A 20,504-nucleotide genomic window follows, 5' to 3' on the forward strand; every position below is an offset into this window, starting at 1 on the left:
TCTTCTTGGTGGACAGTCCCTTTAAGAATGATGTAGTGTCCTTCTATATCTCTGACTACAGTCTTTAATTTAAAATCTAATTTATCTGATATGAGAATCGCTACCCCAGCCTTCTTTTTTTTTTTTTTTTTTTTTTTTTTTTTTTTTTTTAATTTTTTATTTTTTATAAACATATATTTTTATCCCCAGGGGTACAGGTCTGTGAATCACCAGGTTTACACACTTCACAGCACTCACCAAATCACATACCCTCCCCAATGTCCATAATCCCACCCCCTTCTCCCAAACCCCCTCCCCCCGGCAACCCTCAGTTTGTTGTGAGATTAAGAGTCACTTATGGTTTGTCTCCCTCCCAATCCCATCTTGTTTCATTTATTCTTCTACCCACTTAAGCCTCCATGTTGCATCACCACTTCCTCATATCAGGGAGATCATATGATAGTTGTCTTTCTCTGCTTGACTTATTTCGCTAAGCATGATACGCTCTAGTTCCATCCATGTTGTTGCAAATGGCAAGATTTCATTTCTTTTGATGGCTGCATAGTATTCCATTGTGTATATATACCACATCTTCTTGATCCATTCATCTGTTGATGGACATCTAGGTTCTTTCCATAGTTTGGCTATTGTGGACATTGCTGCTATAAACATTCGGGTGCATGTGTCCCTTTGGATCACTACATTTGTATCTTTAGGGTAAATACCCAATAGTGCAATTGCTGGGTCATAGGGCAGTTCTATTTTCAACATTTTGAGGAACCTCCATGCTGTTTTCCAGAGTGGCTGCACCAGCTTGCATTCCCACCAACAGTGTAGGAGGGTTCCCCTTTCTCCGCATCCTCGCCAGCATCTGTCATTTCCTGACTTGTTGATTTAGCCATTCTGACTGGTGTGAGGTGATATCTCATTGTGGTTTTGATTTGTATTTTCCCTGATGCCGAGTGATATGGAGCACTTTTTCATGTGTCTGTTGGCCATCTGGATGTCTTCTTTGCAGGAAATGTCTGTTCATGTCTTCTGCCCATTTCTTGATTGGATTATTTGTTCTTTGGGTGTTGAGTTTTGCTAAGTTCTTTATAGATTCTGGACACTAGTCCTTTATCTGATATGTCGTTTGCAAATATCTTCTCCCATTCTGTCAGTTGTCTTTTGATTTTGTTAACTGTTTCCTTTGCTGTGCAAAAGCTTTTGATCTTGATGAAATCCCAATAGTTCATTTTTGCCCTTGCTTCCCTTGCCTTTTGCGTTGTTCCTAGGAAGATGTTGCTGCGGCAGAGGTCGAAGAGGTTGCTGCCCGTGTTCTCCTCAAGGATTTTGATGGATTCCTTTCGTACATTGAGGTCCTTCATCCATTTTGAGTCTATTTTTGTGTGTGGTGTAAGGAAATGGTCCAATTTCATTTTTCTGCATGTGGCTGTCCAATTTTCCCAGCACCATTTATTGAAAAGGCTGTCTTTTTCCATTGGACATTCTTTCCTGCTTTGTCGAAGATTAGTTGACCATAGATTTGAGGGTCTATTTCTGGGCTCTCTATTCTGTTCCATTGATCTATGTGTCTGTTTTTGTGCCAGTACCATGCTGTCTTGATGATGACAGCTTTGTAATAGAGCCTGAAGTCCGGAATTGTGATGCCACCAACGTTGGCTTTCTTTTTCAATATCCCTTTGGCTATTCGAGGTCTTTTCTGGTTCCATATAAATTTTAGAATTATTTGTTCCATTTCTTTGAAAAAGATGGATGGTACTTTGATAGGAATTGCATTAAATGTGTAGATTGCTTTAGGTAGCATAGACATTTTCACAATATTTATTCTTCCAATCCAGGAGCATGGAACATTTTTCCATTTCTTGTGTCTTCCTCAATTTCTTTCATGAGTACTTTATAGTTTTCTGAGTATAGATTCTGTGTCTCTTTGGTTAGGTTTATTCCTAGGTATCTTATGGTTTTGGATGCAATTGTAAATGGGATTGACTCCTTAATATCTCTTTCTTCTGTCTTGCTGTTGGTGTAGAGAAATGCAACTGATTTCTGAGCATTGATTTTATATCCTGACACTTTACTGAATTCCTGTATAAGTTCTAGCAGTTTTGGAGTGGAGTCTTTTGGGTTTTCCACATATAGTATCATATCATCTGCGAAGAGTGATAATTTGACTTCTTCTTTGCCGATTTGGATGCCTTTAATTTCCTTTTGTTGTCTGATTGCTGAGGCTAGGACCTCTAGTACGATGTTGAATAGCAGTGGTGATAATGGACATCCCTGCCGTTGTTCCTGACCTTAGCGGAAAAGCTTTCAGTTTTTCTCCATTGAGAATGATATTTGCGGTGGGTTTTTCATAGATGGCTTTGATGATATTGAGGTATGTGCCCTCTATCCCTACACTTTGAAGAGTTTTGATCAGGAAGGGATGTTGTACTTTGTCAAATGCTTTTTCAGCATCTATTGAGAGTATCATATGGTTCTTGTTCTATCTTTTATTGATGTGTTGTATCACATTGACTGATTTGCGGATGTTGAACCAACCTTGCAGCCCTGGAATAAATCCCACTTGGTCGTGGTGAATAATCTTTTTAATGTACTGTTGAATCCTATTGGCTAGTATTTTGTTGAGTATTTTCGCATCTGTGTTCATCAAGGATATCGGTCTATAGCTCTCTTTTTTGGTGGGATCCTTGTCTGGTTTTGGGATCAAGGTGATGCTGGCCTCATAAAATGAGTTTGGAAGTTTTCCTTCCATTTCTATTTTTTGGAACAGTTTCAGGAGAATAGGAATTAGTTCTTCTTTAAATGTTTGGTAGAATTCCCCCGGGAAGCCGTCTGGCCCTGGGCTTTTGTTTGTTTGGAGATTTTTAATGACTGTTTCAATCTCCTTACTGGTTATGGGTCTGTTCAGGCTTTCTATTTCTTCCTGGTTCAGTTGTGGTAGTTTATATGTTTCTAGGAATGCATCCATTTCTTCCAGATTGTCAAATTTATTGCCGTAGAGTTGCTCATAGTATGTTCTTATAATAGTTTGTATTTCTTTGGTGTTAGTTGTGATCTCTCCTCTTTCATTCATGATTTTATTTATTTGGGTCCTTTCTCTTTTCTTTTTGATAAGTCGGGCCAGGGGTTTATCAATTTTATTAATTCTTTCAAAGAACCAGCTCCTAGTTTCGTTGATTTGTTCTATTGTTTTTTTGGTTTCTATTTCATTGATTTCTGCTCTGATCTTTATGATTTCTCTTCTCCTGCTGGGCTTAGGGTTTCTTTCTTGTTCTTTCTCCAGCTCCTTTAGGTGTAGGGTTAGGTTGTGTACTGAGACCTTTCTTGTTTCTTGAGAAAGGCTTGTACCGCTATATATTTTCCTCTCAGGACTGCCTTTGTTGTGTCCCACAGATTTTGAACCGTTGTGTTTTCATTATCATTTGTTTCCATGATTTTTTTCAATTCTTCTTTAATTTCCCGGTTGACCCATTCATTCTTTAGAAGGATACTGTTTAGTCTCCATGTATTTGGGTTCTTTCCAAACTTCCTTTTGTGGTTGAGTTCTAGCTTTAGAGCATTGTGGTCTGAAAATATGCAGGGAATGATCCCAATCTTTTGATACCGGTTGAGTCCTGATTTAGGACCGAGGATGTGATCTATTCTGGAGAATGTTCCATGTGCACTAGAGAAGAATGTGTATTCTGTTGCTTTGGGATGAAATATTCTGAATATATCTGTGATGTCCATCTGGTCCAGTGTGTCATTTAAGGCCTTTATATCCTTGCTGATCTTTTTGCTGGATGACCTGTCCATTTCAGTGAGGGGAGTGTTAAAGTCCCCTACTATCATTGTATTATTGTTGATGTGTTTCTTTGATTTTGTTATTAATTGGTTTATATAGTTGGCTGCTCCCACATTGGGGGCATAGATATTTAAAATTGTTAAATCTTCTTGTTGGACAGACCCTTTGAGTATGATATAGTGTCCTTCCTCATCTCTTATTATAGTCTTTGGCTTAAAATCTAATTGATCTGATATAAGGATTGCCACTCCTGCTTTCTTCTGATGTCCATTAGCATGGTAAAATCTTTTCCACCCCCTCACTTTAAATCTGGAGGTGTCTTCGGGCTTAAAATGTGTTTCTTGGAGGCAACATATAGATGGGTTTTGTTTTTTTATCCATTCTGATACCCTGTGTCTTTTGACAGGGGCATTTAGCCCCCATTCACATTCAGGGTGTAACTATTGAGAGATATGAATTTAGTGCCATTGTATTGCCTGTAAGGTGACTGTTACTGTATATGGTCTCTGTTTCCTTTCTGATCTACCACTTGTAGGCTCTCTCTTTGCTTAGAGGACCCCTTTCAAGATTTCCTGTAGAGCTGGTTTGGTATTTGCAAATTCTTTCAGTTGTTGTTTGTCCTGGAAGCTTTTAATCTCTCCTTCTATTTTCAATGATAGCCTAGCTGGATATAGTATTCTTGGCTGCATGTTTTTCTCGTTTAGTGCTCTGAAAATATCATGCCAGCTCTTTCTGGCCTGCCAGGTCTCTGTGGATAAGTCAGCTGCCAATCTAATATTTTTACCATTGTATGTTACAGACTTCTTTTCCCGGGCTGCTTTCAGGATTTTCTCTTTGTCATTGAGACTTGTAAATTTTACTATTAGGTGACGGGGGTGTGGGCCTATTCTTATTGATTTTGAGGGGCATTCTCTGAACCTCCTGAATTTTGATGCTCGTTCCCTTTGCCATATTGGGGAAATTCTCCCCAATAATTCTCTCCAGGATACCTTCTGCTCCCCTCTCACTTTCTTCTTCTTCTGGAATCCCAATTATTCTAATGTTGTTTCGTCTTATGGTGTCACTTTATCTCTCGAATTCTCCCCTCGTGGTCCAGTAGCTGTTTGTCCCTCTTTTGATCAGCTTCTTTATTCTCTGTCATTTGGTCTTCTATATCACTAATTCTTTCTTCTGCCTCATTTATCCTAGCAGTGAGAGCCTCCATTTTTGATTGCACCTCATTAATAGCTTTTTTGATTTCAACTTGGTTAGATTTTAGTTCTTTTATTTCTCCAGAAAGGGCTTTTATATCTCTCGAGAGGGTTTCTCTAATATCTTCCATGCCTTTTTCGAGCCCGGCTAGAACCTTGAGAATTGTCATTCTGAACTCTAGATCTGACATATTACCGATGTCTGTATTGATTAGGTCCCTAGCCTTCGGTACTGCCTCTTGTTCTTTTTTTTTGTGTTGAATTTTTTACGTCTTGTCATTTTGTCCAGATAAGAGTAAATGAAGGGGCAAGTAAAATACTAAAAGGGTGGCAACAACCCCAGGAAAATATGCTTTAACCAAATTAGAAGAGATCCAAAATCGTGAGTGGGGAGAAAGGGGATAAAAAGAGGTTCAAAAAGGAAGAGAGAAAAAAGAAAAAGAAAAAAAAAAAAAAAAAAAAAAAAAGAAAAGAAAAGAATTTTAAAAAAAGAAAACACCTAAGAAAAATGTAAAAAATATATATATATATATATATATTAGATAAACTAGTAAAAAATCGTTAAAAAAGAAAAAGGTAACAGTTAAAAAGAAAAAAATTTTACCCGAAGGCGAGAAAAAAAAAAAAAAAAAAAGAAAAAAAAATGAAAAAGAAAAAATTAAATTAACTGCAAGACTAAAAAAAAATCACAGGAAAAAAGCCATGAGTTCCGTGCTTGGCTTTCTCCTCCTCTGGAATTCTGCTGCTCTCCTTGGTATTGAAACCGCACTCCTTGGTAGGTGAACTTGGTCTCGGCTGGATTTCTTGTTGATCTTCTGGGGGAGGGGCCTGTTGTAGTGATTCTCAAGTGTCTTTGCCCCAGGCGGAATTACACCGCCCTTACCCGGGGCCGGGGTGAGTAATCCGCTCGGGTTTGCTTTCAGGAGCTTTTGTTCCCTGAGCGCTTTCCGTAGAGTTCCAGAGGACGGGAATACAAATGGCGGCCTCCTGGTCTCCGGCCCGGAGGAGCCGAGAGCCCAGGGCCCCACTCCTCAGTGCGCCCTCAGAGAACAGCGCCCAGTCACTCCCATCTGCCTGACCTCCGGCCGCGCTCCGAGCTCACCGAGCCTGCGACCGGTTCAAGGTAACACGGAGCTGCGAGCTTACTGTCAGCTCTGTCTCTGTAGCCGGCTTTCCCGTTCCAATACCCGCAAGCTCTGCGACACTCAGACACCCCCGATCCTTCTGTGACCCTGCGGGACCTGAGGCCACGCTGACCCCGCGTGGGCTTCGCCCCGGTTTAGCCTCTGGAGCGATGTCCCTCAGCGGAACAGACTTTTAAAAGTCCTGATTTTGTGCGCGGTTGCTCCGCCGCTTGCCGGGAGCCGGCCCCTCCCCCCGGGGTCTATCTTCCCGTCGCTTTGGATTCACTTCTCCGCCGGTCCTACCTTTCAGAAAGTGGTTGATTTTCTGTTTCCAGAATTGCTGTTCTTCTTCTCTTCGATCTGCCGATGGATTTTCAGGTGTTTGCAATCTTTAGATAAGCTATCTAGCTGATCTCCGGCTAGCTGAAGCAGTCTCAGCTTGCTACTTCTCCGCCATCTTGACTCCTCCTCCTACCCCAGCCTTCTTTTGAAGCTCATTGCTATGAAAGATACTTCATCCCTTCACTTTCAGTCTGGGTGTATGCTTATGTTCAAAATGTATCTCCTGTAGATGACATATGGATGGGTGCTGTCGTTTTATACAATCTGCAACCTTGTGTCATTTTATGGGCACATTTTGGCCATTCATGTTGACAGTGATTATTGAGATATGTTTTTATTGACATTGTGTTACCTGTGAAGTCTTTGTTTCTATAGATTGTCCCCATATATTTCTGTTCAATGATATTCTTAGGATTTTTCCTCTTTTATAAAACCCCCCCTTAGTATTTCCTGCAAAGTCAGCTTGGTGGTTGCATACTCTTTTAAAACTTGCCAGTCTTGGAAGCTCTTTATCTCTCCACCCATTATGAATTTCGGTCTTGCTGGATAAAGTATTCTTGGCTACATGTTCTTCTCATTTAGTGCCTTGAATATGTCTTGCCAGCCCTTTCTGGCTTGCCAGGTTTCTGTGGACAGGTCTGATTTATTCTGATGGGCTTTTCTCTGTACATAAGGAATTTCTTTGCCCTAGCTGCTTTCAAGAACTCCTGTCTACAATTATGATTCATCATTTTCACGATCAGGTGTCTTGAGGTCTTCCTAGAGTCTATGATCTTGTTGGGGAGACCATTCTGCCTCTAGTACACAAACGCTGGTTCCATTCGCGAGACTGGGAAAATTTTCGTGGAGAATTTGTTCAACTATATCTTCCAGTCTTCTTTCTTTCTCCTCCCCCTCAGAGATTCCAATAATTCTGACATTGGAACATTTCATGGCATCATTTATTTCCCTAATTCTGTTTTTGTGGCTTCTAAGCTGTTTGTTCCAGGCTTCTTCCTGCTCCCTTTTCTCTGTTTGTCCTGCAGATCACTAATTCTATCTTCTTCCTCAGTTACCCTAGCTCTTAGAGAATTTAGATTAGATTGGAACTCATTGAGAACATTGTGAACATCATCCCTGGCGGCTTTCAATTCTGCCCTAATCAATTCCATTTTGTCATCAAAGGCTTTCTCCAACCTAGCTATTGCCTGAATAATTGTTAGCCTGAATTCCCTTTCTGACATATTGTCTATGTCCACATGCAATAGCTCTGATGCAGAAGGCCCAGTCTCTGAATTTTTCTTCTGTTGGGCATTCCTCCTCCTAGTCATTTTGGTGAGAGATGGCTGAATGGATGTGTAGCTGATTGTATGGGCCATGGTGCAGGCAAGGTGCACCCTGGAAGACTTCTGAGCAATCAAGAGTCCCCACCAAAAAGAAAGAAAAAAGAAAGAAAGAGAGAGAGAGAGAGAGAGAGAGAGAGAAGAAAAAAAAAGAAAGATAAAATAAAAGAAGGCCCAGCCCAAATGGGCCCAAGGTAAGATTTATGAAGTATACAAACAAAAACAGACAAACAAAAAGACTGACAAATGTAGATGACAGGAGAAAAATAAATAAATAAAAGCAAAAAAAAGAACCTCATCAAAAACAACCCCAAGTGTAAGATTTATATACTACCAGGACAAAAACAAATACACAGAAACGCTGGCAGAAGAAAATGATGGGAGAGTGGTTATAAATTCTCAGTGTGGGTGAGGAAGTTTATTTTGATTCTTCCTGGATGTATCTTGATATCTTTCTTAAAGGACTCAACTTTCCTAAGATAAAGGAGGATTAAAAACTGGCTTACCTATAGGGGTAGCATTGATTGGGGAAAGGGGATTACCTTGAAGCTTATCTCTATACAAATATAAAAAAACAAAGAATAAACCAAAATAAAATTAATTTAAATTCAAAGAATTAAAAAAATAGAAAAGCAAAAGAAAAACACAGGTATATGTATCAAAAAGTTCAGGTTAAAAGGTTATTATGGAATTTTATGAACTGGACATTTCATTGTGATGGTAAATAGGTTAAAAAGTTATATATTAAAAAAATGAACCAGAATAGTGGGAACGAATTAAAAATAAAGGTTGTATCTACGAAGTAGTAGTGGTTGTCCTCTTGTCTTTTTTTGTCTTTCTGGCTTTCTGGGGGAGGGGCCTGCTGTGTGGATTTTCAGGGAGTCTTGCTAGAGTTAAGTCCTCCTGCCCCCATCAAGGGGGTGGGCTCTGAGGAAACTGGTTTTTCAGGCTTTTTTTCTCTGAAGGTTTTTTGTCTGTTTTCTCTCTCCTTGGCAGCTTTTGATGGTTTTTTGGAGGTTTAGAGAAAAGCAAACTGCACCCAGACCTCCCTCTCAGAGAGAAGCCTCAGTCTGTTCCCCTCTGGGTGCTCCAGAGCACATAAATTCACCCTGACCCACTGGCAGAGCACATTCCTACTCAGAGTCTCTGGGGACACAGGAACTCCTGCTTGTACTGAAAACCAAGATAGCCATGCTAGAGAGGTCCCAAGCAGCACTGAGAATTTCACGCTGGCCTGGGTAGGGAGTGCTCAGACTCTCTGGCTCTGAGCGCGCGCCAACTGGCACCTGAAGGCACCTCTCTTAGGGAGGGTGTAGGGCACAACTCAGACTCTGGTAGTGCAGCACGCCCATGGAGAGTGCAAAAGGCTGTGATTCTGCTGGCTGGCAAGGCTCCCTCACCCTCAGCTGTGCTGCCACCCAGACACTCTCAGGCACACCAGCCACTCAGGGACCAAGATCTGGCTTCTTCGCTGCACTCTCTCTGGCTCAGCGCCAGTGGTGGCTGTCCTGGGTTGATGGACTCAAGCCCCTGTCCCTAACCACCCAATTCCCACAATTTCCCCCCAACGATCCTTTGCTCTTTTTGAGTGCTTTCAACCAGAATCCAAGTTAATGCTGGTCCCCAATCGCAGGGCACTCTCGTATTGGGGTATTACTTTCCAATGGGTTGCTTCTGGTGGCTCCCTCCCCCTTTTGTTTATCTTCCTATATCAGTCCAATGTTCCCACTCCACTTTACCTGCCTACTAGCGTCTTCTGCCCCCATTGAGATCCAGAAGTGTATAATTCTAATCTCAGGCTGATTTCATGGGTGATCAGAGTTCTTTGCCAGGTAATCAGCTCACTTTGGAGTATAGGTTGAAACGGTGCCTCCTCCTACTTCCCCACAAGCTTGTCTCCTCCTACCATTTTGAGTTTATTTTTGTGTATATGTAAGAAAGTCCTTCAGTTTCCTTCTTTTGCAAGTAGCTGTTCAGTTTTCCAACATCATTTGATGAAGAGACGATCTTTCCCATTGGATATCCCTACTTTCTTTATAGATTAATTGACCATATAATTGTGGGTTTATTTCTGGGCTTTCTATTCTGTTCCATTGACTATGTGTCTATTTTTATGCCAAGGGCATTGTTTTGATTACTTTTGATTACATTGATATGATTTTAATAAAACCTGACATCTAAAACACCTCCAGTTTTGTTTTTTCAAAATTGTTTTGGCTATTTGGGGTCTTTCGTGGCTCCATATAAATATTAGGATTCCTTCTAGTTCTGTGAAAGTTGCTGTTGGTATCTTGATAGCAACTATTTTAAAACTGCAGATAGCTTTGGGTAGTATATACAATTTAACAATATTTATTCTTCTAATCCACGGTATGGGATGTCTTTCAATTTCTTTCTATCATATTCAATTTCTTTCATCAATATTTCATGGTTTTCAAGTACAGGTCTTTCACCTCTTTGGTTACGTTTATTCCTAGGGTTTTTTTTTTTTTAATTATTATTTTTGGTGCAACAGCAAATAAGATTGTTTTATTAATTTCTTTTTGCTACTTCATTATTAGTATATAGAAATGCAACAGATTTCTGTACGCTAATTCTCTATCCTGCAAATTTACTGAATTCATTTATCAATTCTAGTAGTTTTTTGATGGAGTCTTTGGGTTTTCTATATGGAGTATCATGTTATTTGCAAACAGTGAATGTTTTACTTCTTCCTTATGGATGAATGGCTTTTATTTTTTTGTTGGATGGATGGATGGATAGGTGGCTTTTATTACTTTTTGTTGGATGGATGGATGGATGGATAGGTGGCTTTTATTACTTTTTGTTGCCTGATTGCTGTGGCTAGGACTTCCAGTGATATGTTGAATAAAAATGGTGAGAGTGGACATCCTTTCTTGTTCCTGCTCTTAATGGAAAAGCCCCAGGTTTCCCCATTGAGTATGATGTTAGCCATGGGTTTCTCACATGTGACCCTTATTATGTTGAGGTATGTTCCCTCTAAACCTACTTTGCTGAGGATTTTTATCTTGAATGATGTTGTAATTTACCAAAATGTTTTTTATGCCCTCTCTTGAAATGATCATCATTATCTTTTCTCTTATTGAGGTGATATCACATTGAACCATTCTTGCATCTCAGCAATAAATTCCACTTGATCATGGTTAATGTTCATTTTAATGTATTATTAGATTCAGTTTGCTAATATTTTGTTGAGGAATTTTGCAACTATTTATCAGAGATATTGCCCTAAAGTTCTTTTTGTGATGTCTTTACCTGATTTTGTTTGTTGGTAGTTTTTGATTACTGATTCAATTCCATTCTGGATAACTGCTCTTTTCAAATTTTCTATTTCTTCCTGCTTCAGTTTTGCAAGGTAACATTTCTAGGAATTCATCCATTTCCTCTAGGTTGTCCAATTTGTTGGCATATAAGTTTTCAAAATATTCTCTTACAATCATTTGCATTTCTATGCTCTTGGGTGTTTTTTTTTATCATTTCTGATTTTGAGTCCTCTTTTTTTTTAATGAGTGTGGACTAGGTGTTTATCAATTTAGAGCCAGCTCCTGATTCCACTGCTCTGTTCTATTGTTTAAGTTTCTGTATTATTTATTTCTGCTCTAGTCTTTATTATTTCCTTCCTTATGCTTGTTATGGTTTGCTTTTTTTTTTTTTTAAGATTTTATTTATTTAAGAGATCACAAGCAGGCAGAGAGGCAGGCAGAGAGAGTGGGGGGAGCAGGCTCTCCGCTCAGCAGAGAGCCCGATGTGGGGCTCGATCCCAGGACCCTGGGACCATGACCTGAGCAGAAGGCAGAGGCTTTCACACACTGAGCCACCTAGGTACCCCTTGTTATGGGTTTTGTTTGTTCTTTTTATAGCCCCTTTGTGTTTAGAGTTAGATTCTTTATTTGAGATGTTTCTTGCTTCTTAAGCTAGCAATTTTTATCTCCATATAATTTTTTCTTTTTTCTTTGATTTCTTGGTTGACCCATTCATTGTTTAATAGTATGTTATTCAACCTCCATGAATCTGTGCTCTTTCCAGATTTTTTTCTTGTGGCTTATTTCTAATTTCATAGTGCTGTACTCAGAAAAGATGTATGGTATGACTTTGATCTTTTGAATCTGTTCAGATTTATTTTGTGGTCTAATATGTGATATATTCGGGAGGATGTACCATGTGCACTTTAAAAGAATCTGTATTCTGGTATTTAAGGAGGAATGTTCTGTTTTTTTGTTTGTTTGTTTGTTTAATCGTGTCCAATTAGCCATCATTAGTTTTTGATGTGGTGTTCCACAATTCATTAGTTGTGTATAACACACAGTGCTCATCACTACATGTGCCCTTCTTAATACCCATTATGCAATTACCCTATCCTTTAACCCCCGCCCTTCCATAACGCTGTTTGTTTCCTGCAGTCCAGAGTCTCTCACGGTTTGTCCTTCACTCTGATTTCTTCCCATTCAGTTTTCCCTCCCTTACGCTCTGGTCCTCTGTGCTATTCCCTATGTTCCACATATGAGCAAAGCCATATGATAATTGTCTTGCTCTGACTGACTTATTTCACTTAGCATAACCCCTCCAGTTCCATCCAAATCTATGCAAATTGTGGGTATTCATCTTTTCCATTGGCTGAGTAATATTCCATTTTATATATGAACCACATCTTCTTTATACATTCATTTATTGAACGACACTTCAGCTCCTTCCAGTTTGGCTATTGTGGACACTGCTGCTATGAACACTAATTGGGGTGCATGTGTCCCTTCTTTTCACTACATCTGAATCTTTGGGGTAAACACCTACTAGCACAATTGCTGGGTCATAAGGTAGCTCTATTTTTAACTCCTTGAGGAAACTCCATACTGTTTTCCAGATTGGCTGTATCAGCTTGCATTCCGACCAACAGCGTAAGAGGATTTCTTGACATCCTCGCCACTTGCTGTTTCCTGTCTTCTTAATCTTTGCCATTCTAACTGGTATAAGGTGGTATCTCATTGTGGTTTTGATTGGTATTTCCCTGATAGCTAGTGATGCTGAACATTTTTTCATGTGTCTGTTAGCTATTTGTATGTCTTCTTTGGAGAAGTGTCTGTTCATATCTTCTACTTATTTATTGACTGGATTGTTTGTTTTTTGTGTGTTGAGTTTGGAAAGTTCTTTATAGATCCTGGATACCAGTCCTTTATCTGTAATGTCATTTGCAAATATCTTCTCCCATACCATGGTTTGTCTCTTAGTTTTGTTGACTGTTTCCCTTGCTGTGCAAAAGCTTTTTATCTTGATGAAGTCCCAATAGTTCATTTTTTTCCTTTTCTTTCTTTTGCCTTTAGAGATGTGTCTTGAAAGAAGTCAACGTGGCCAAATGCCAAAGAGATTACTGCCTATGTTCTCCTCTAGGATTTTGATGAATTTCTCTCTCACATTTAGGTCTTTCGTCCATTTTGAGTTTATCTTGTATATGGTATAAAGAGAATGGCCCAGTTTCATTTCATTCTTCTGCATGTAGCTGTCCAATTCTCCCCATCAACATTTATCGAAGAGACTTTCTTTTTCCCCATTGGGTATTTTTTCCTGCTTCGTCGAAGATTAGTTGACCATAGAGTAGAGGGTTCATTTCTGGAGTCTCTATTCTGTTCCATTGATTTATGTGTCCTACTTTTGTGCCAATACCATGGTATCTTGTTGATCACAGTTTTGTAACATAGCTTGAAATCAGACATTGTGGTGCCTTCAGCTTTGGTTTTCTTCTTCAACAATCCTCTGGGGTTCTCCTATATGTGTTGTGTGGGCCTTGCAGTTGTGTCCTGGTCACTTTTTCTTTTAATCCAGTTATTTGCAGAGGTTCTCTTTGCCTGTTGTGGGCAGTGTTTGGTTTCCAGTTGAGGTGCACAATTTTAACACCTAGGGTTTCCACAGGGCCTGCTGCCAATGGGCCTGATGCCAACCCAGCCTTGCAAAATGCCTGGGTCAGGAGACAGTGTTGCCAAGGTTTGTGCAGGTCTTTTGGGGGAGGGGATCTGCAGTACGGGGACTGAGGCAAACGTGACTTGGAAGAGTGGATCCCCCAAAGCACAAGGGAGTGGGCAAGGCTTGGTGTTACCAAGTTAGGTAGTGTATATCAGTACTTGGCTACCTCACACAGCTGGCCATGTGTTTATGCTGGGGGGTGGAAGAGGCAAATGTTACCCGCAGTCCCCTTTGTTCCTGTAAAAATCCCTCAGCAATCCCTGCTCCTCTAGGACCTGCTCCAAAATAAATAAACTGCTCTCCCTTTCACTCCTAATTCCATACATCAATATATACATTCCATACATCAATATAAAGTGACCTCTTTTCATAATTCTTCCCATCTTAGATTTATCTTTTTATTGCAACCCCTGCTTTTTTGATGAGAGTAATTTCATTTTGTCTCACCCAACCTTTTATGTTCAACATTATTGTACCATTTTATTTGATTTAAATTTCTTTATATACAAAGAAAATTAATGGATTTTTCATTAAATCCTCAATGAAACTAAGAGAGATAAGACTATTTTCATTTACTGTTATTACATCTGATCTAATTTGTCACCTTAGTTCTGCTGTTTTTAGATATCCTTGGTATTTTTCTACTTTCTATGTCTTTTTTAAAAAAAATTATCTTTTGTATAATATACTATTCTAACCTAATAGTTATTTTAAAGCATTTCATAAAAATTTTTTAATTTATGTAAGTATATCAGAATATTTTAAAAATAATTCTAGATATCCATTTGTAGAAGAGAAAAACTTCTGAGTTCAGGATATTCCTTATTTTCCTTCCTCAAACATGTACTTTACTTAATGTAAACATTTTTAAAAATTTAATAGTAATTTAAAATTTAAAAACTAAAAATTTTTTAATTTCAAGAAAATAAAAATGTATAAATTCAAAAAGTCCAACATTCAAATGATATATAATTACATTAGATAAAATAATGAGCAATAAATTTTCTCCCATTACTGGCTGGGAAGTTCAGCTCATCCAGCCTACCTAAAAATGGTTTTCTTTCTTTCTTTTTTTTTTTTTTAAGTTTTTATTATTTGAGAGAAGGAGAGAGAAGCATGAGCCAAGGGGAAGGGCAGAGGGAGAGGGAGAAGCAGACTCCTGCTGAGCAGGGAGTCCCCATGTGGGGCTCAATCCCAGGACCCTGAGATCATGACCTGAGACAGATACAGTCACTTAACTGACTGAGCCACACAGATGCCCCCTCAACCTCCTAAAATTCTTGAGTTATTTTTTAAATCTTAGCCTCAACTATTTGGTATGCATTATTAAGCAATTTTACAAAGTTAACCGGATGGCATAGTTTTCAAGATATTAAAGGTCTGAAAATTTACCTTGGTATATGAATAAAAATTTATTTATAAAATATGAGGGCATAACCTTTTTCTGAAGTGCACTAGACACAATTCTTGTGCTCTGTAACACATTTTTCCAAAATCTGAAGCTTACTTAATTGCCTAATGCTGTTTTTCTTCTCCCTGAAAACTGGCTAGGTTTTTATCTTTAGTTTTGAAATACAAACATGAGGTCTTATTACTTTCTTTATTAATTTTATATTTGGTAGGCCCTTGATTTGCAATACCCATTCATTTGTGTTTCAGATTTTTAAGTTCTCCTTATACTCTCAAAAATAACATCTGATCCATCTGTCCTCATTATTTATTCATAAGTTGGATCTATGTGATCTGACCTCAGCGGCTCAGAGTTCAATAAATTATATCCTTTATATTCTAAGTGATATTCATATTACTAAATACTTTGTTATACCAAAATATGCTTTGACTTCCAACAAATATTTTCCTGGTCATTTTTATGCCATTATTGTGTTATCCTGGCCTTTTCAATTTTATGAACTAAATTATAATTATGTTCAATATACTGCACATACTGATTTTAGATGAGACTAACATTTGAAATTGTAACAATTACAAAGTTTCAAAGATTCGAACATGACTCTGAGTTATCACTCAGTATCATCCATGGGGAAGAAGCATCTTCTTGGCATATTGTTCACTCTGACAGTCTTACTGACTGAAATCTAAGCCTAAAATCCAGCTTAATTTCTCTTCTCACAGAGAAAAAATGCCTTGTTCTCAACTCACCAGTTCATTTCTTTAAACATATATGAAGAAAGACACTTATTTTTCATCAGTAACATGAATGTAAGTAAGAATATCCAAATGAAGGCCACTGAAATGGACTGATGAAGACTTTCTTTACACTTTGAGTACTTAATATTTAGACTAAGCTTTTTGAATATTTAGACTGAAGTAAATCACATATTTCAGAATTCATATAATATAAAAATAACACAAAAGCGCAACTTTGAAAGCCAAAAATAAAGCCAAATTTCAATTCCAGCCAGACTTTTTAAAAAACAAAACAAAACACATATATTGTGCACTTTGAAAAGCCTCTACTTTATGTATTACACTATAATACTTACAAGCTGATGTTCTAATAGTTGGATTTTTTCATCTTTTTTCTTTATTTCCTCTTTAAGTTGTTTTATTTCATTTAATAAATCTTCATTCTGAAATATTTTTAAAAATTAACAAGCATTAAATCAACAATGAATATTGAATAATGAATGGTTTTTGTTAAGGGGAAATTATGGGGAAAACTCTTCTTAAATATGCCAGCAATTAACCTATACACAAACAAAACAAACAAAAACCCATTTTGGTCTTCTAAGAACTCATAGTGTAGGGGGGGGGGGGGTCCTGGCTGGCTCAGTTGGTTAAGCATCTGCTTTCAGCTCAGATCATGATCTTAGGATCCTGGAATGGAGCCCCGAGTGGGGCTTGATGTTCAGTGAGGAGTCTGCTTGTCCCTCTTCCTCTGCCCCTCACCCCCATTCATGTTCTCTCTGTTTCTCTCTCAAATAAATAAATAAAATCTTAAAAAAGAACAAATTCATAGTGTAATGGAGTCCAACATGTGAAAAATGAACAATAATAACAACACAGGTAACATTCATTAAGTACTTTTCAAATGCTATAAACAAAGTACTTTTAGATATCTAAGCATCTGATCCTGAGTATGACCCTGAGACCCTGAGGTAGATATTATTATCCCCCTTTACAGATAGGGAAACAGGAAAAAAGGCCAATAGTAAAATAAATTACAGATAAGACAGTTACTTCAGGCAAATTTAAAGGGATGTATGAGAGTTGCCTATCAAAAATAATGCAGGGCACAACAAACAGAAAACAGCATAATTAAAGGCACAGAGTCATTTCACAGCTGGTTCAGAAATCTGCAGAAATATAAATATGCCTGGTAGGGTAACAGGGAGATTTTTTTCCCATGAGCCACCTTCCTGAGAACTGCCTGACTCAAAGACAAAATACCCTGTCAATTTAGTCTATTAAGAAATTCCTAATAGTATTAAACAGAAACCTACTGTCAAGTAAAGCAGGGATCCAGTTGTATTTCCAAGTGTAAATTATCTTTACCTTATAGTTAGTCCACTATGTTTACTACTATTGAATTATCCAGAAATATATACTGAGGCAAGAGTACAGCAAGGAAATAAGGATATGTACACGTGAATGATATATCTTTCTAGAGAGAAAAATATGTAAGTAAATATAATGTGTTGTTACTGAGCAAAGTATACCATCTCTTGCAGATACACCAGGAACAAACACAAAATAATGCAGTCTCTTTAAAAAGAAATCAGAAACAGACATTTTATAAAGGCTTTAACATAACATATAAGTATCACAAAAATGGGGACAAAAAATTTTTGTAATGTTATGTATACTGAATTTGATAAAACTGTTCATTATATATAAAAAATGATTTCCAGTTGAATTTAAAGAGCTTAACTTTTTAAATCATAAATCAAGACCAAAAAATGAGATAAAGAGATTGCAGATCATGAATACATGTTTAAACTTTTAAGCTATGTGGCAAATGAATCTATTAAGGAACAATAAGTATATTTGATTATATAAAACTTTAAAGCATGTATACAATTAATATTAAAGTAAAAAGCTGGGTGAAAACCTATGCAAATATGACAAAGAATTTTATACTTAAGTATATTAAGAGCCTGTTCAAACATACAGGATTGTTTTCTAGGCCCCACATAAGACTGTTTCTCACAAAATATGTAGGTAATTGGTAAAATGTTCTATATGACTTGTTGAAGAAATACAAATTCAAGTATTAAGGTATTATTTTATAGGTATTAAGTTGAAGAGAGAAATATTCAATGCGATTAATAAAATTGCAGAAAAAAATGGTACACTATCAGACATCAAAACTGGCCTTTCTTGACAAACATACAGCTCTACATTGAAGAGTCTTAAAAATTCTTACACTCTGCCTCAGTTGTCCCAGTCCTGGAAGCTATGCCAAAGAAACAATCCTAAGTATGGAAAAAAAAACCTACAAGAAGGTATTATCTAAAAGTTTACAAATTTATCAGTGTCCAAAAAGGGGGTAACTGAAATACAAGGTAGCAATCTGATGAAATACTATGTAGCCATCATTCAGTCATTGCTAGGTCCCACTAGTGTTGGAGGAAAGGGACCTGAAAATGAAATTCAAATACAATGTGATAACATATTAACAGCCAACATGTATATAGTTATAATATAATTAACTTTATTACAGGCACTGCTCTAAGGATTTTACACATAAAGATGGGCAAAAAACATATCAGGAAATGGGTAACTCTAGTGAAGTCTTAAAGGATGAGTAAAAAGTTACGAATACACAGAAGTGTTGTCAGGCTCTGGATTTTAAAGTAAGAGATTCTCAGTATGATACAACAATACAGAGGTGAAGGCAAGCATAGGACAGAGTATTTGGAGAATTACAAGCAGTGATGTTGTTACACAAAGGCTGTAGTGAAGAGTACGTACCAATATGGGTAGTAAACTGGGCAGGAGCTAAATCATAGAGGGCCATGAACATCAAGCATGGCCTAAAAAAGCCAGGGAAGTGATAGTGCATTTGAGATGTCTTTAACAGCTGCTTGGAGAACAAACTTGACAACCACAACCAAATTAGACTTAGGAAATTTATTACTAAGATGTCATACTTCATATGACAGTAGGAGCCTGACCTAAGAGAATGATAATAGGGAGAAGAAGGAAAGAGCAAGAATCAAAATTAGGAGAATTTGGTGACTGTCTCCATGTGAAAGAACACAAGAGGCAGTCAAGAGTAATTTCCTATATTTCTAGCTTGGGTGATATGGTGATTAGTACTGCCACCAAAAGAAATGGGGAATAAAGGAGGAAAAAACATTCAAAGGGGAATACTTGTGAGTTAGTTTTAGATATACTGTTAGAAGTACCTGTGGGTAACTGGATCACCAAGTATGAAAGGGAAACTATATATGTTATCAATGTATATATGCCATATATGAAATAATGACAGTAAAAAGGTCAAAGAGAACTGGACAAAATATATAAATCTCTATTTCTAAAGAAGAAAAGGAACCTACAAAAAGGAAATTGGAAAATGGGAAAATGTTAAGGAGTATAAGAAATTTTAGACCGGACAGGGGCGCCTGGGTGGCTCAGTGGGGTTTAAAGCCTCTTGACTTCAGCTTCAGGACACGATCCCAGGGTCCTGCGAATCGAGCCTCGCATCGGCTCTCTGCTCAGTGGGGAATCCTGCTGTCCCCCCTCACCCCCACCTTGCCTCTGCGCCTACTTGTGATCTCTGCTCTGTCAAATAAATAAATAATAAATAAATAAAAATCTTAAAAAAAAAAATTTTAGAGACAAATGACATAAAAATCAAGGATAAAGCTTTTAAGACAAAAAACAGTCCACACCAAATGTTTATACATTAAAAAACAAGTAACTGCTTTCATCTTTCCAAGTTTCCATTTAACTGGAAAAAGGTTTAAGGAGAGTCAAGGAAAGGTTTTATTTGGTTTTACTAAATTTATGACAATTTTTTTATGATAGAGAAATTTTATAACCGATAATGAAGAGAAAGTAAAGAAAGCTACACTGATGAGAGATGAGTGAGGAGGAGGTAGTTAGGTCCTTAACAGCAGCAGAAGATAGTCAAGTCAAACCTAACAAAGCGGTGGTCTTCCACAGCACAGTGGCCATTTTTGTCCTATAACTGGAACAAAGTGAATGGAGATGATTAACAGATTACAGGTAAATCAGAAGGCAGGAGAGGTCAGGCAGGTAGCAGATCTTGTGTTTGAATGAATACAAGGCCACCTTACAGAAAAATGAGAAGAATTGCTGAGAATGAGGCTTGAAAGAGAGTGAGTCCATGTTGAGACTAGCTCATCAAGGAAATGGGAGCGAAGCTGTCCCTAAGATAAAAGAGATAGAGACATGGCATGTCCAGTGGAGATTTTAGTTTCTAACTTGCAATGCTACAAGTCACCATATTTTTATCACTTGAACACGGTACTACTAAACACATCTTGAATGAACAGGGGGGGACATAACTGGGCAAGACCTGCAGCTCTGCGATGAGACTACTCTACACACCCACCATAGTGTGGAGCAGCACAGCAATGGGAATGAAAATTTGTGCAAGACCAGTTAAGCACATGTTGAAAACTTAAACCTCGATAACAGTATGGGACTATTAATCTCTACAGTCTCTATTTGATTTTCGTTGTTTAGACATAATCTGTGTTCAAATAAGTCACAACTAAGTCACACCACATCCAATACTAGCAAATTATGCTTCTCCTACCTCTAATAACACCACTTGCTACTTGACTTGCTA

General features: G+C 37.9%; 1 long non-coding RNA gene across 1 annotated transcript in view; it reads right to left on the reverse strand.

Moving 5' to 3' along the window:
* LOC123394032 overlaps positions 1 to 16,347 on the reverse strand; it is a 34,477-nt gene extending 18,130 nt beyond the window's left edge. Inside the window, exon 1 of the long non-coding RNA XR_006608816.1 lies at positions 16,225 to 16,347. This is a non-coding gene — a long non-coding RNA (uncharacterized LOC123394032). The remainder of the gene's footprint in view (positions 1 to 16,224) is intronic.
* Positions 16,348 to 20,504: the final 4,157 nt, after the last annotated feature.

Source organism: Mustela putorius, unplaced genomic scaffold (genome assembly GCF_011764305.1).
Source record: "Mustela putorius furo isolate JIRA1106 unplaced genomic scaffold, ASM1176430v1.1 tig00001157_pilon_pilon_pilon, whole genome shotgun sequence".
NCBI classification, from domain to species: Eukaryota; Metazoa; Chordata; class Mammalia; order Carnivora; family Mustelidae; genus Mustela; species Mustela putorius.